Source organism: Balaenoptera acutorostrata, chromosome 17, assembly GCF_949987535.1.
Source record: "Balaenoptera acutorostrata chromosome 17, mBalAcu1.1, whole genome shotgun sequence".
Classification (NCBI taxonomy): domain Eukaryota; kingdom Metazoa; phylum Chordata; class Mammalia; order Artiodactyla; family Balaenopteridae; genus Balaenoptera; species Balaenoptera acutorostrata.
In genome coordinates this window covers 6904439-6921821 of record NC_080080.1, presented here as the reverse complement: position 1 = coordinate 6921821, position 17383 = coordinate 6904439, and the positions used below count along the sequence as shown (strand labels likewise).

Genomic DNA, 17383 nt, shown 5'->3' with positions numbered 1-17383 from the left:
CTCCTACCTCACCCATCCTCTGAAAGGAGAATGGATATATTGAGCAAGTGCATCTCATGTAACTCAATCTAGCAACAACTCTGTGAAATGTGACCTCATTTTATAGATGAGGATGTGTCAGCTTCCATATTCCCACTAACACATCTCAGGAATCTCCTCTTGGTTTACTTGACTGACGACAAATTATCCTACCAATGACTGTACTCCAGGTGTGAAAGGCTGGCTATGCCTTAATTTTTACCTGTCCCAGGTGACATTCACCTTCCAACAGGGGAGCCTGGAAATGCAGTGCTTCAGTCCACTGGTTCCCTGCACTGGGTCTCAGCCCTGGCTGTGTACTGCAATTACCTTTGTTACAAGGTTAGAAAAAGTTCCACTCCAGAGACTCTAGTTTAGTAGGGCTGGATGGGCTCTATCAGCTGTACTTTTAAAAAAACTCTGTAAGAACTCTGAGGCCCACTAATGGTTATAAAGTGCTTCACCTCCTAAGAGTTCAAGCGCTGGGACAGGCTACATTTGGGGTTGAAAATCTTTGAAGTAGATGGGACTCAGAAACATTGAAACCGTGCTGTTTCAACCTGCTGTCCAAATGTACCATGGCAATAGCAGTAATATTTCAAACAGGTACCAATTATTAAACTTCCACCAGGGCCAGACGCTGTGCTTGGCTCCTTAAACATGTCTCTAATCCTCACAGTGGCTACACAACGCGGTTTATTTCCATTTTATGAAGAAAGAACTGAGGTTTGGAAAGCTCCCTTGCTCCGTGTCAAAGCTGGCTCTCACTGCAGTACAGACGACCGCCTGTGCATAACCCCACACTTTTCTCACTCTGGCTTCAGCAGGTGGTTTCCCACCACCCCTAGACTCTAGCATAGCCTTCACAGCCATTCTTTGGCTCCTGTCCCCTCCCAGGGACAAAGCTGCTTACAAATGTGCTCAGAACTGGAGAACAGACAATTAAATCTGTGTAAAGCCCTTGGCTCCTACCAAGCCGACTTACATAAATGGCTTTTTTCTGCGTCTGGAAATCCTTCGGGTTTTTTCTCCACTATGAACATCTTTCTTCTCACACAATTACTCAAAATCCATCTCTTTAATCTGTTCTTCCCAGACCTTCCCTCATCTTTAGACTTTCTCTCCATTCATCAGCCTGTATTAAACATCAGCCATGCCTAGTTGAATGATTTATAACATATTTACAAGGTGCAACAAGCTTACACATATTATATCTCATAGAACCCTTACAATAACTCCCCAGGATGGTACTATTATCCCCAGTTTTCTGAGGTTCAAGAAGCTAAATTGTGACTTGGTCAAAGGCTTATATTTAGTGATGAGAAGAAAGGGGGTTAGAACACAGTATTGTCTCTCCCCATATCTGATACAGTATCCGTGACCCACACTAAAGAGTTGCCCAAATGCTAGTATCAGAGTAAGACCTCCAGTTATATACTCCAGGAAAAATAAACATCTTGGGGTATTTACACACTTAGTAAACTTTTCCTGGCTGCCCACATGCAGTGGGTCCACTCTTCAATCAAGGGACACCTAGTGGATGCCCATTAAATGCCCAGCGCTATTCTAGGTACTAAAACATTAAGGCAAATAAGATCCATTCACTGTACTCAAGGTCTGGCAATCTACTGGGTGACAGGCAACATAGAGAGAGTACAGAAACATGGTTACAGTGACAGAGACAGGCACACATTGTGGGAGCAGCGAGAAACTGGCTTCAAGGGATCAAGGGAGGCTTCAAGACAAGATGGCCCCAGGTGAGGTTCTTTAAGGATGGTTAGGAATTAACCGACAGAAATGTAAGAAGAGTCCACATGGAAGGGACAGTATGGCAAAGGCTTGGAGTCAAGAAGTAGGGCTATGTGACTGAGTGGGTGTGTATGTGTGTCCATACACATAGGTATGTGTACATGTGTGTGAACACGCCTGTGCATGTGTGGTATAGCAACAAATAGCTCCCCATGGCCTGAGGATTGAGTATAAGGCAGTGAGGAGATAGGGGATCTTCTTCAGAGGATCTTTTTTCTGGCCCTTGTTATGTTGTTTGGACTTCATCCAGGTTGTCATGGGGAGTTAGGATACAATGGAGAGACAGGCATGTTACTGTATTATTTTTTATCATAGAAATTTTCAAATATGGAAAAAATTATAGATAGTATTGTTATGACAAGTAACCACGGACCCACCACTGAGAATGAACAGAGGTTAATATTTTGTCCTATTTGCCTTAAAGCTTTTTAAAAAATGTGAAGGCATCAAAAGTAGAGCTGAGGTTCTCTTCTTACGGCTTCTGATCGCTGCCCCTCCCCAAGGGCACATACTGTCATCAACCTGCTGTGGGGATGAACTTTCCTGTGCCTGCTTCAAACATTGTGCAAGTTTCCATATACATTGCCTTGTGTGGTTTTGCAATTTACATAAATGGTAATATGCTGTATGCGACATTTTGTTACAAACACAAATATGACTATATTCATTGATATTTTCTATAATAAGCAATGGTGGGGTTTTGGTCTTATTAAAGAAATCCTGCTAACCCATATATCATAATATTTTCCTATTATTTTTTACAAGTTTTACATTTTGCTTTAATTCATGTTAAATTTGCTTTTGTGTAAGGAAGGAATTAATGATGTGAGGTCGAAATCTAATTTTATTGCCTTCCATATGTTAATCAATTGCTCAGTATTATTAATTGAACAGCCCTTTCTTGTCCACTGATTTGTAATTCCAATTTATTTTAAAAGTTGCAATATCTAAGTGACTTTCCTTCTGGGATTTCCTTTCTCTTTCATTGATCTACATGGAAGGTCGTTTGCAAAAACAGCTGCAACTATTGTAGTGGAGGCCAGATAGGAGAAGGGTAGGACGGGCTGATGTGTCAGCCAATAGTGTTTGTCAAATTGTTTTGCTCCTTAATCCATTAAGGTAGAATTTGATAATCGATTTTTCTAATATTTTTCCATTTGGTTTTTTCTGTGAGTGTTTATAGAGAGGTGTGTGTGTGTGTGTGTGTGTGTGTGTGTGTGTGTGTGTGTTTAAATACATTGCTGGAATCAATTTGCTAATATTAGGATGTTTGCATCTTTGTTCAAAAATGATATTGCCAATAATTTTATTGTCCACTCTTATCTTCATCTATTTGTTATCAAGTCTAGACCGGCCCCATGATTTGAGTCTTGCAATATCCACCAACAGTGGTCTCAGTTTCAACTAGACATTTAGGCTCTAGGGCTGAGTCCACAGGCCACAACTGGTACCAGGTGACATTGAAGGCTGCAGGTCATACACACCTGTCAGCAGGACATCTCTCTTGGGTGGGAGTCTTTGCAGCAGCTGACACAGCAGTCACTGGCTATTCTCAGATCACCCAAGTGGCAGCTCAGGTGAAGGGAGAGAGACCACCTGGGTGGATTTAGGAGCCATCAACTGAAATAAGAACCAACAAAGTTGTAACAACTCCTAGCCATAGCTTCTATATCCCCATAAAGGACAAACCCAGTTACAGATTGCCCCACACAGGAAGCTCAAATTACAGCGTCCTGCCAGGCATTTATAGTCTATCCACAGTCCTCCCAGGAATGATGCAGTTCATCAATCATGGAGGTTTTTTTTTTCTTCCCTAACCGTAAGTTACATTGCCTGGAACAGTGCTCACATTTCACCTTTAGCAGGATTTCAGGGTTAACACACGGTCAAATTTGTCCATCTAGAAAGAAAAGGTTTTTCTTAGCCCTTTTCTCTCAGCTAGTTTCCCTCTTTCTAGTCTCTAGAAGAACTTGCATAAGATAAGAATTGTTCATTCTTAGGTTTGGTAAAACTTGAAATTATCTTGTACTGTTGCTTTTTCTGGAAGGGTAGGCAGATTTTTGACCACAAATTTAATTTACTGAATGGTCAATTCAGGTTTTCTATTTCTTCTTGAGTCAATTTTGGTAATTTTTATTTTTCTGAAAATATTAATCTCATCTCAGTTATCAAAATTATTGTCATAATACTCTTCACAGCATTGTTTAATGATTGCTAAAATGCCTCTGAAACTGCAGCTATGTTCCCTTTGTTGTTATAAATATTGCTTATTTGTGTTTTCTCTTTTTTGTAGAGCAATCTTGTCAGAGAGCTATTTTATGGGTCTCTTCAATGAGTTACCTTTTCAAAAATAAATATCTTTACAGCGTCCTTATTTTCTATTTAATTGCTTTTATATTTTATCTTGATTATCTTTTAAAGTTTCTTTCAGTTTATTCTATGGTTCTTTACTTTTAGTTTGTGTATTAAATATGTAGCTTCTTAAGATTTAATTTTTTCCAATACATACATTTAAGACAATATATTTCCTTCTAAGTATCCTTTAAATTGCATTACTCATGTTTTAATATGTAATTTTATCATCACTCACTTCTAGATTTCCATTATGAGTTCTGCTTTAATTCATGAATTATTAATTGTGCTTTTCAATTTCTAAACATATGTTGTGTTTCTTTGCACAATTTCACTCCGGCAAGGTGGTAGCTGTCTATTCTCCTTACAGCAATAGCGCAGAAGGTTCCCAGAAAAAAATTATGGTGGAGGTAATAAACATATCAGGTTTATCTCACAGAAAAAAGATAGAAATAACTTTGCTAGATCAAGTATACAACAGCACAGGATAGTGTTTACTTACAACTGAGTTTAACCTTATTTTTTTATGGGTGTGTTGTCATTCAACCAACATTTATTTACAACTCAATGTATGCAAGAAATGTGCTTGGGACTGAAGAGACAAGAAATCAAATGCATAAAGAATTCTGTGATAGGGACCAGCAGAGAGTCTACAGGGTGAGAAAAGGGGCACCTAACTCAGAGAGGGCTGAGAAATGAGGCTCCTAGGAGGGGAAGAAGCAGGTCAGCCAAGTGGTGGAGAATGCTTCTCCAGGCCTGGGAACAGTCTAGACAAAGGCATGGAGAATCACAGAGTAGGTGGACTTAGGTAAGACCCAAGAATGGCTCTAGCATTGAGTTACCTTTTAGCAATGCCTAGAAATAAGATGAGAAAAGCAACAGGACTTAAGAGTAGGATAGGCTTCTTGTTTTGTTTTGTTTTTCCTCCCCCTTTGGCTGCACCTCGCAGCTTGTGGGATCTTAATTTCCTGACCAGGGATCGAACCCATGCCCTCAGCAACGACAGCACATATTCCTAACCACTGGACCACCAGGAAATTCCCAGAATAGGCTTAAGCGATGGTTTGGATGTTGAACTTCCCTTCTATCCATAGCCCTCTAGCCTCTCCAAGGATTCATGATGCTGCTTCCTTTGCTATGAGGCCCAGGTGAGTGGTCCTTATCCTAACTTGCAAGGGAAAATAAGAGCTAGCCAGTTTCCAAGCAACTCAAAATCGTTCAACACTCTCACACCTCCACAGGTGGAGAACAGAAATCGCAAAGCAGGGACTGAGTTCTCACCGCCTGCCGGGCGCTGTGCTGGGTGCCTTATAGCATTATTATCTCATTCAATTCCTCAAGAGTTGGAGTAAGTCCTGCTGCTATGCTTCGTGTTACAGATGAGCAAATTGAGTTTCAGGGTGGTAAGTACCTGCTCAAGGTTGCACAGATGGAAAGTAACTGAGATAGGATTCAGTCTTTTCAGGTCCAAAGAAAAAGCCCATGTCTCCCTCTGTGTCTCTCTGGAAAACAAGAATGTTGGTTTTTCTTGTGGGCCTCCCAAAGGTAACAATGCAGACTTACATGCAATCCTCAACATTACCAAAAGCTTTGGAGAAGCCGTACTTAAACAATAGTCTCATGGGTGACCAAAGCAACGGGTAACTCATTAAACAATTACATCGGTTAGGATGCTTTCAGCTAAAAATAACAGAATATCTCACTAAGAATGACTTAGAGATTAGGTCTTTTTTTCAATAACAAGGTGCCCAGAAGCAGGTGGTTCCAGTACTGATTCAGCACCTGGTCAATGCCATCAAGGACCCAAGTCTCCCCTCTCTCTGAGCTGATGTGCTTTGTGCATAAATCATGTCACCAGGCACAGCCCTAAGATGGCAATCCCAAAGGAAAAGGGAGGCACATTGCTTTTTTTTAAAAAAAAAAATCTATTTTTATCATGGAACAGGGAGGAGTATTTTCTGGAAGTCTCCTCCAAACACAGCAAACTTCCCTTTATGTCTCATTAGCCCAGATTGATTTCCATGGACACCCCTCGCTGTGAGGAAAGCTCGAAAGCAAGGATCGAGCACTTTCTTGCTGTCAGGAGAGGTGGGCTCTTCTGGGACAAAGAAGGATGAGGAACATCGTCATTGGTTAGGCAGCCAGCAGTGTCGGCTGCAGAAGCTCCATTTAACAGTGTTTTATTGCTCTTTCCTGTTTTGCATTTAGCGTCTGCCAATTTATACCCATGTATGATTAATTTAGGAAGAGGAAACAATTAGTTATTACTTAAAAAATAATATTTGTTTGGTGGAAACTCTTTCAAAGCCGAATCTCAATCATGGTTTCTTCCATTGAGCTTTAAGGTTCTTCCCTAGAGAATCTCCCCACTGTTCCTACTTCTACCCTTTGGGGCCATCCAAAGAGTCTGAAAAGTATCGTGTGTGTTTCAAGGAGCAGTGGGGATGGCAAAGAGGACATGGACTGAGGAGATATTAGAGAGACAACCCTGACAGAATGGTCCCCAATATGCCCTGTTTTCCGGATGGGTTTGCAGCTCACTGGAGGTGAGACAGATGCTCTGGACTCCCACCCGCCCCATCACCATGCCTGGCCCATCATGTATTACCTGCAAGTTTCTCCTGATGAAGATTAGTTCTGACTCCAATTTAAGCCAGAGGATGCTTCATTGCCTCTTTCTACGGGCTGCGTGGGCAGGGGTGGCAAAATAGGGTGTCACTAAGTAAAATTAGGTAATACAAACTAGGTGATACAGTTTTTTGAAAATGTGTCTCTCGTGCAGAATGCAAGATGTGGCAGCTTTCCTCCATGAGAATTGAGTTTGACAGTGTTGAGAAAGGATTTTTTTTTTTTTTTTTTGCTGGATTTTTTAGTGTCTTGGTGCTTTTAATGGATAGAGATTTTTATGTGTTTTTTTTTAATTGCCACCTTTGAAGTCCTTGAAGACCGATGTCCCCTGATCTGAATTTATTCAGATTGCCATTTGTAATGAAACACCATTTAATTTTACCTCTACAAATGTATTCTACTTTTCCTGCTCTCCCGCTTTCTTGAAAGTTTGCAGAAATATTTGTCACTGGCCCCCATAATAAGGTCCCAAATTAGGATGCACTTGTGGAATGAATGTCTTTATCATATAACTTCCCTGGCTTTCTGCACGTTCACGCATTTTTCGATTATGAACCGCCATGTGTATTCAGTAACGAAGATGGATAAAAGAGAGAATGTGAACTGGTTAGCAGGGCCAGAGTCTGAGGAACTAAGAATATTTTCACTTAATTGAATTGGTAAAATTATGGACAATATTTTGCTTTCAGAAAAAGAGGGAGACCAAGCTCCAGTTTCTTGGGCATACACCATAACAGGAACTAATTTGCCTATGAGGTCAAAGTTAGAAGGAATCTTTGTCCTGTTTACTCTTTCCCTTTCTGGAGGCTCCATGACTGTGAAGACCCATTTCATGGGAGGCTGGAAGCAATCCTTCTGTAGTTTTGGCCCAGCTAGAACAGGATTACAGGGGCAAAAAACACTCGGGAGAGGAAAAGTCAGAGGAGCTATGCAGTCACGTCCTGAAAAGAGGAAGACACCCGAAGCACCTAAGCAGTATTGATGCTCATGACCCCACCTCCACCCCCCAACCACATCCACCACCCAAATGTACCCGGGATTGCCTGAGAATTTCAGTGGCTCAGGGCAAGCCCAGGGCAGCTGGTCAGGACTTGGCTAAAGGCTGAGCCTCTGTTCAGCCAAACTAGGAACAGGGTATGTAAGCAGATGGGGTATGGAATGGGAGGAGGGTTCCAGCCAATGGAGAGGGATGACAGCTGCTTTAGGAAAGGAAAATTTGAGAAAATAAAAAGATGCTTAAAGAAGAAATTTAGGTCTGGGCATTGGTATATGTGATTTATTCCTCTTTGTAATCTTAAATAGCCTTAGAAATAATACTTAAAAACAAACAAACAAACAATCTTTCTCTTTCAGGTCTTAAGAATTGATTTGTGATTTGACAGAGGAGGAGGTAGTTTGGAGTGCGTGTGTGTGTATGTGTGTGTATGTGTGTATATGTGTGTATGTCTGTGCGCGTATGTTTGTGTGTGTTGGTTTGCTTTTTTGATGTTTATGTGGTGAAAAATGACTTATGTCTAGACTGAGGCAACCCAAGAGGTATAGCTAAATCCAGGTTACAGCGATAGACAGGGCTCAGAAGCCTTAAAAATGGCTCAGAATAAAGGTGGGCAATGCAAGTGTCATACACATGATTTCCTCACCCTGCAGTGCCCAACCTGGACGATTCTGTTCCTAAAAACCTTCTTGGATGAGAATTTCAGGTTGACAAACTAGAGTTCCTAACAGGAAAGGATGAGAGTTGATACTAAATCAAGAAAACACAAGGGACTTTTGTACATCCTAAGTGAATGATAAGGAGCACTGTACAATTGGTATCCATTTGCCATTTCTTATTCTTAAGTAATTTTTAAGGATCTTTCTTCCCTGAAATTTCAAAGAGATGCTTGAAAATCCCTTATGAGATACAGGTTGAACAAGCACAGCTTATGAAGCAGTTAAAATGCACTTGTGGTTTGTTCTCCCACCACTTCTTTAAAATGTACTCAATGGGGCAATCTTCTCCTGCCCTTGGAAGAAAATAAGGTAAGTCCAAGACCTTTCTGACAACTCTCAGGTAATTGGCATTTCCATAGCCATTTTAAGTCTCAAAAATTAAGTGCCCAGTCAAAGGTATTAGCCAAAAGTCTAAACAAGATTTGGTAGTGAATCTTCCTTCTCCCCCCCAGCTCAGACTTTTTTAGGTTGGAAGCCCATGCAGGGAAAGGTGGGGAGTTTGGGACTGACTCCTCCATTCCTCTGTCTTGTGCTTTAACAATTTCCAAAACCACAGCTTCTCAGCTGCTTCTGACTGCTCCAGGATTGGAGGGGGGAAGAAGGTGACGTAAGAGAATAGGATGGCATCTTTGGATGACACCATCATCGGCTGCCCTAGCGCCCCAGGACCTGGCAGGAGTATCGACATTTTGGGGCTCTCAGAAATCCTACCACTGAGAACTTCCCCTGAGGCTCCCCCAACCCAGCTAGAAGCAACTCAGACCCTAGGAACCCAGGTTGTTGATAATAGAATCCCCCCACCCCCCTGGGAGCCTGATGAATTTGAGAACATTCCCACCCTGGCTTTCCCTCACCCCAAAGAGTCCCACACTGGCTCATGGGAAACACCAACATCCTTTTCTCCAAGAATCACTGGGTCCCTGCACAGCAGGATTCCCAAAATTCCACCCCCAAAGCAGAATATTAGCCCTCTTCTATCCTCTGCATTTCCTGGCTGGAAATCAGACCTCAGCTGCAGGGAACATACTTCAAATCTCTTAGAATGATTCCTTTGAAGGCTCTTACCACACTTTAGCTGGGACCCATGAATACAATGGCATCTCTGAAGAAAGCTCCTCGATAATTTCCCTCCTTCCATCCCCCCTTAACTCTCTTTAAATCCTCAGTGAGGAAGAGGGTCCTAGAACTCTGGGACAGGTCTTCTGACATTTCCTTTGCAAATACCCAACCCAGAGATCTGGCTTTGAATTTCTTGTCTGTTATCAGAGGCTTCAGTTTCAACATCCTATTACAAATTTGTTTCAAGATAATTCATATGCCAAGAACTTTTATTTTTTTTCCCTTTGGTCTTCCATCCAAATGTTTCATGACTTTATAATTTTATGACTCAGTTTCTAAGACATATTCCTTAAGTCACAAGATGGAGTGACTCATACCTCGTCTGTACTATCTCTGAAGCCCAAAAAATATAGGATGGCTGTATAAAGCAAGTCTGGATATTCTAGAATTTCAAGTAAAGGGAATTCAGAATAGAGAGAGGATTTTGTGTGCTAATAATTAAAGGGAGAGACTTTTGCATTTTTTCTGGGAAGATGGTGACTAGATCCAGGTAAGAGTACTTGAAAAATTAAGGTGAGAGATGGAATTATTTATTGACCATGACCTTCATAACGAACATATCACTGAATCCTCAAAACAGCCCTGCATATCCCGTCATTCATTCTTTTTTTTTTTTTTTTAATTTATTTTTGACCGCGTTGGGTCTTTGTTGCTGTGCGAGGGCCCCCTCTAGTTGCGGCGAGCGGGGGCTACTCTTCGTTGCAGCGTGCGGGCTTCTCATTGCAGTGGCTTCTCTTGTTGCAGAGTACGGGCTCTAGGTGCGTGGGCTTCAATAGTTGTGGTGCACGGGCTCAGTAGTTGTGGCTCACAGGCTCTAGAGCGCAGGCTCGGTAGTTGTGGCGCACAGGCTTAGTTGCTCCATGGCATGTGGGATCTTTCAGGACCAGGGCTCGAACCCATGTCCCCTGCATTGGCAGGCGGATTCTTAACCACTGAGCCACCAGGGAAGCCCCTGTCACCCATTCTTTAGGTTCTAACTAGATGTTACTTTCTTTAAGAATGTTTCCCTGACCCCAGACTATATTAAATTCTCTTGCTCTATTCTCCGAGAGCAAATTGTATTTGAGTGCATATCACACTGTGTTGTAATCATCTGTTTACCGTGTTACTTCATCACTAGTTCGCTAAATGAAAACAGGGCTCATGAGTATCTTTGTTATCACTTATCCTAATGGCCTTGTGTAAAGCAAGCAATAGTAACTGTTTAATAAATATTTCACCTACATATTAGTTAGGATAGGTTAGGTTATGCTATAGTAACTAACAACCCCCAAATCTAGGCAGCATAGCACAGCAAAGATTGCTTAGTCATGCAGAGTCCCGGAGAATCTCCAGGCCAGCTTTCCTTCACACAGTGACTCGGTGAGCCAGGCTCTTGGATCACGTGGCTGCATTTCAACAAGGGTATTGTAATGAAGAAAGAACACTTAGAAGATAGTGTATCAACTGGGGAGTGATTCCAGACACCTCTCATGGCCCATTGGTCAGAACTGGTCACGTGAAATGCTCATGAAATGCTTGGTAAGCCCCGCCGCAGCTGCACACCCTGGTCCCCAAAGCCTCAGGTTCATCCTTTTTATGCAGAGATCCCAGCATGCTGAGCCCCTGAACTGACCTCGTTTGACAGTAGTTCAGAGCTGGAGAGCAGGATCCTGACAAGTATTCAATCGGCTGAGCCTGGAAAAGCGTCCGTGCCAGGCTGAGGAGTCAGGAACTTTCCTTTTTAAATAATATGAGCGATCATTTCTTGGATGGCTACTTGTGTCGTAGCTGCATTATTACTGCTCTTTGCAACAAACCTCTCAGGGGAGGACAGCGGTAGCCACGTGGCAAAGCTGGGATTTGCGATTAGGTCTGCAAAGCCTTCACTCTTTACAAGGGAAGGGCTCGGGGCAAGTGTGGAAGTTTCAAACCTGTGTGGGAGGAAAAACCCAGGCATGTCGTGAAAGAGAGAAAGAACAGGATGCTGTTGAAAGCGTTCTGGTGAGAAGTTACGAAGGGCTGAGCCAGGGCAGGGGCAGTGAGGACTGTACTCTTCAGAGACACTGTTGGGGCGGCTCGTCTCTCGATCAGCTATTCAATATCCCCCTGCCCTGTCCCTGAGAATATTTCAGATACATATGGTCAAGTTGTCAACACCTGATCTCCTTCCTCTGTTTTCTTCTTATCAACTCACTGTCCCAGATCAGGGCATCAGAAGAGTGGGAGAGGTGAGGCAGTAGCAGGGGGTGAGGGGTGAGATGCAGGGTCTCTGGGGGACTCTGTGGCTATAGAACTTCCTAGGCTACTGTTTGGGCAACACCAATGTCAGTAAGTGACCTAGAAAGAGTCTCTTTCCAAACCACAGCCCCAGTTCACCCGGACAATGCTTTTTTTCTTTTCCAAAGACAGCACATTTCACGTTTCACAAGTGAACAATGCAGAAGTCAAATTTCTTTTGATAGATTGAATCCTGGCAACTCTCTTGAGCGCTGGTAGGAGCCAGGCAGGAGCCTGTGACAGGAGGGCTTACAGATCCTGCCCTCTTGGCATTCAGCATCTGAACGGGAGCCATGATCAGGTGGGTCCCTCGAGCTCCCAGCAGCCTGGGAAGTAGGCACGGCAGGATTTACCCTCCTCACCTTGCAGACGACAAAACAGGGTTGAAAGTAAGGGTAGAGCGCTCTGACTCGCGCCTTGCGGTTGCCCTGCAAGGTGGATTCTCATCACCACCTTCATCTCACAGGTAAGACGGCACACTACAGCGATTCAGGGATTTCCCCGAACTTGTGCGTCCGGCTTAGGTGCCAACAGCTGTTCCAGACCCCATCAGTTGGCCTCCAGACAACATGTCCTTCCACTTCTGCCCACACCTTTGCAGTGCAAAAGCTGGGGTGTGATTTTCAGGAAACGTGACACATCACCTTCTCCAGAGTGAAGACTTTTCGTACTTTTAAAAATGTGTTAAGACATTCTGCCTCTAGTACCTTCTGTGCGGACCTGAAGCCATTTTATGAGTGGAATACTAGGAAAAAGGCCACCAATCTTTATGCCCCCATGCCTTTGAGGAACCAAGGATATTTTTCCTTTCTAAAGCAAATTAAATATTCTACCAGTGAAGCATAATTTAACAAATCTATGAAAATGAAGCTTGGGCTCTCATTAAAATGAAAGCCATTCATTTACCTTGCCATCATTTGGGGAAATCTTTCCATGACCTACTGGATCCTGAATCACCCCCAAAGCCTACAATCAAAGCCATCTGCACTATTAGACTCCCAAACTCTTTCTTCTTCAAATATTATTAAATTTATAAAATCTTGAGTAGAATGGCTTTGATCTAGTATTCCAGTATAGAAAAACCTCATTAACTTAGGTGTCCCTAATTCACAAAAGGTGGAAATCTGGGCTTGAGGTGGGCTGAAGTTGACTTTCTAGTTTCTACTTTTCTGAAAGTCAAATGTTTGCAGTTACAGAAACTCATCTCACTTCTGATATTTTCTGTTGACACTGATCCCAATTTTTCTTCATATTGGTTCCCCTTCTCTTCATCTTTATTGCTTCCTCAGTAGCTCTGGTCACTGTCTTGGTCCAATTCCTCCAGCCTCCCATTTTTCAATGCCCAAATCAAGTCTACGTAGTGCAGCCGGATGATTTGTCAAAAGTCCGAATCTGCTCATGTCACTCACCTAACAGAACATCTACACACCTTCATTATCTACAGGATGAAGTCTAATCTCTTCTGCAGACTTCTGAGGACCTTTATGTTCTGCATGGGTCTCTCTTCTCCAGCCTCATCCCTCTTTACTGTTATCTTTACTCTGAGCTCTACTTTAGCCACGTTAACCACCATACTTTCCCCACTATGGCTTACTCTTTCTCATCCTGTGTTTCTTCTCATGCTGGTCCTCCAACTAAACAGTGCCCCTCTACCTCTTTGCTAATTCTTGGCACTGACTCCTATTCAGGAGGTCTAAACTCAGACTAAACTCTAAGATCCTCTAGGAAGATTGCTTGATTTCTCAATCCTGAATAGGAATGAATCCTCTATGTGCTTATAATCCGCTGTTGCTTCCAACTTTGCTGATTTGTCACTGTGAACCGTCACTACCTATTAATTTATCTGTATCCCTGATGAGACCATCAGCTCTTACAAGCTGGAGTCATCAGAAGGTACCATCGGGAAAGTACCTGGTGCACGGTAGATTTTCCATCCGTATTACTTGGATGAACAAATAAGCAATGATGAGCACCTTGATGAAACTTCAGGTGAACCCTGAATATAAGGAAGCTGCAGCTTTAGTGATTATCCCAACCAGGTGGGATTCTTACTTCACTCCATACTTGATTCATCTCCGTGTCTCCAGCCGTACCAGCATAGTACGTTGGGCATACTAGGTGCTTAGTAAATTTTTTGCATGAATAATAGTACAGGACAAGTAGGGTCTGGTGTTGAGCCTGTGGTTTTCTCGGACCTGGAATCAAGTGTGGCCACAGGGCTGGCAGACGTGGATAGAGCTCAGCAAGTCCCGATGTCCTAAAAGTGAGTCCCACGGTCTCTGTTTTTGTCCTCTTCTCTAGGGTCACCTCAAGAAGGATTGGGAGAAAGTCAAAACAGCTGGGTGATTCCATTAACAACCAATAATCTGGGAATGCTGCTGAATGCTTTTGAAACTGAAGTAGCAATAACTCCCCACGGGTCCATTAACCTGCAGCCAAAATTAGATTATGTAGAAATAACATTAAATAAAGAGCCACAGTCCTCAGTTAATTGAAAGGCAAACTTGTGAATTATATGATCATTCTCTTTGAAAGGCCGAATATTCCATCGCCCCAAGACCCTTGGGACCACTCTTGAGTGTCCAGCTTGAGGTTCATTTTAGAGAAAACACATTTCCTACAGGGACGCTTTAGCAATCTATTTGTCGTAGAAAACAGTTTGAAATGGGGAGAATTAAGAGCTTTGGAATGAGACCACGTTAAGGCAGGTTTAAATCTTGGATCTGCCACATCCTAGCTCTGTGACCTTAGGGAAGGTACTTAATTCCTCTGAGTTCCAACCATCTTGTCTGTTTACGAAGGATGGTGGTGGTAATAACATGTATCCCCCAGTCTTGTGAGGAAGGTTGGCATGTAAATAGAGCATTGCTGTACAAAGAAGGGAGTGCATTGAAAGAGAATAGTGTGGGAGCATCCACGGGACCATCTCACCTGGCCGAGATGGTTAAGAGATGCCACCTGGGCTGAATCATGAAGAATGAACAGGGGAAACTGCATTAAGGGGTGGGTCACTAGTACTTGCCTTGGAAGTCACATTTACTAGTATTAGGTTCCGACTGCTGAAAACACAAGGAGATGGAGGTCAGGTTACTGATCAAACTCCCTCCTTTCCGGTCTCACTTCTTTCTAGGCTTCTGTATTTACTTCTTTCCAACCTTCCTACTAAAATTCTCATGTTCCTTCTCATCTTGGCTTCAGTGAAGCCCGAAGAAAACTGTCAGCAGCCATTCTCTCGGGATTGTGGGGAACAGAGCTTCTTGTCCTGTCTCTTCCTGGAGGCGCCAGTCCCTGCAGAGGACAGAACATTGTCTCCATTTCCCTCTGCCTCGGGCAGATGGTGGAGAGTGCAGTGTGTTCCCACAAAGGGGCATGCTGTCCTTGCTCTAGAGTCTGTGGGCGAGTCCTACCACGGAAGGCAACTAGGACAATTTGGAACTCAGCACCTGCCTTTTTAAAACACAGGAGCGTTCATGACCCGCAAAATCCCATGGCTGACCCATACCTGCATGGGCCTGAGGCACTAGGGACCGAGGTCCTGAGACAAGTGGCTCTGGGGAGTCGCTTCACACTGTACACTGTGATGGCAGTGGCAGGAGTGATGCTCATTATCTCTATTTTATGGATTAGGAAACTGAAGCTCAGAGAAGCTTGGTAATTTTTTCCCAAAATTACACAGCAAGATTAGACAGACAGAGGTGACATGCCTGGTCTTCTGAATCTACATCCAATGCTCTTTCATGATGATACCTTGTCCCTGTATATTCATAAATATCTGGATTTTGACCAAGGGTAGATAAACAACCTGGGAATTTGATTATATTTTCACTTCCTGGTTTTGGCTTTGCTTATACCTAAATTAAGATCCAATCTTTTCCATGCAAAATCTGCCCCTTCTTCTGTCATTCTATGTCTTCAGTGGGGGTACCACTCTCATCCAAGAAAAAAGCCTGGCCATCATCTTAAACTCTTCCTACTCCTCAAACCCACCCAATCCTCTGCCCACCACTTACAACGCACCCCAGGTCCTGTAGATTTGACTTTCCAAATTCCTCCTGAGTGGCCCCTCCTCTCCTTTACCCCTCCCCCAGGCCACTGCCCTACCCCAGGCTCCTTCTTGCCCAGTAAAGCAAAATGACCTTCCGACGGGTTGCCTTTCTAACGAGTTTGCCCTCAATCAATGCTCCATTCATCAGCGAGATGATCTTTCAACACCACAATAAATACTTTCAATGACCATTCATTTCCTAAAAAAAGCAACTCTCTACAGAAGAACATCTCTGAGCTAGGCATGGCCAGTCTGCACACATCTCTAATCCTCAAAATAACTCTACAAAAGAAGTCTTGTTATCCCAATTTCACAGTTGGTAAGTAGCAGGTCAGGACCTCCAATACAGGGGGATTTGACTGCCCAGCTGTAGTCTATTCACTGCACCGCACCAGCTACCAGCTAAAATCCAATCTCCTTCGCATCAAGTACAGCCTTGCCTCCTGCCACCAGAGCCCTCTCACGCCGTGTTCTCCAGACATACCGCCCTTCCTGCAGTTCACCCATCTCTCCAGATGGTTTTGCACTACCTCTTCCTGGAAGTCCTTTCTCTTTTCAACTGCCCTTCCAAACCCCACTCAGTGGGCAGCTAAGGTTCAAACTCAGGACATTCTCACTCCAGTCTGTTCTCTTTCCCACCGTAGAGCCCTGCATCCTTCCCACGTGGACAATTTTTGATTTGTTCTAGGTTATAATGCTGTAATTGGCATGGATGAGGAAGGGGAAATACCACTGGGGACTGTTTCACTGGGTAGTTAACGTAAAGGGATAGGTCTCCGTTGGTTTCCTCTGGAAAATTATTTCAAGATTTAATTTTTAAAATGTAAAGGAAACAGGACTTGATTCCCTGGTCACACTAATTACTGCACTCCTAAGTCATGCTGATGAGATGGCTTCAGGAAAACAATGGTTCTCCCACTGAGCTGCAGATCAGAGAGTGCTCCCTTACTCTCAAGGGGGGTCATTGCTGGGCTGGAATGCACTGTTTCTTGAGGAATAAAAGTACCAAAATTGGTCTAGTAAGTGTTTCTGTGTGGCAAAGAGGTCTCATTCCTCAGCAGTGAATGACTCAATGAAAGGGGGGATGTATGTGGTTTGCGTGCACCATGCTGTTGGACTTGTCAATACCAAGTTTAAGGACAAAGAGAATAAACAGAAGAAAAAGAGTTTGCCTTTACAAAGTTATTTGAACTACTTCTCTACCTTCCTAACCATCACAGGTTTTCTGTATTCACACACTGCTGGTTCTCTAATGTTTTTCCTTTAATTTCACTTAAATCAATCTGATTTTAAAGCTTTACTTAAATCAATCTTATTCTAAAGCTTTACTATTTCCTAAGGAATAATATTCATAAAATCATGGGTTTGCTTTGCTAATTACATGTTTTCACATTGAATCAGTTAGAAGGTCTTTGGTTGAAAACAATTGAAAAAAATTCC

The 17383-nt window shown here is 43.0% G+C and overlaps 1 long non-coding RNA gene across 2 annotated transcripts in view; it reads right to left on the bottom strand.

The window, feature by feature from the left end:
• Positions 1–17383, bottom strand: part of LOC103000689 (uncharacterized) — a 72859-nt gene that overhangs the window by 54805 nt on the left and 671 nt on the right. The gene's annotated exons all lie outside the window — the stretch shown is intronic.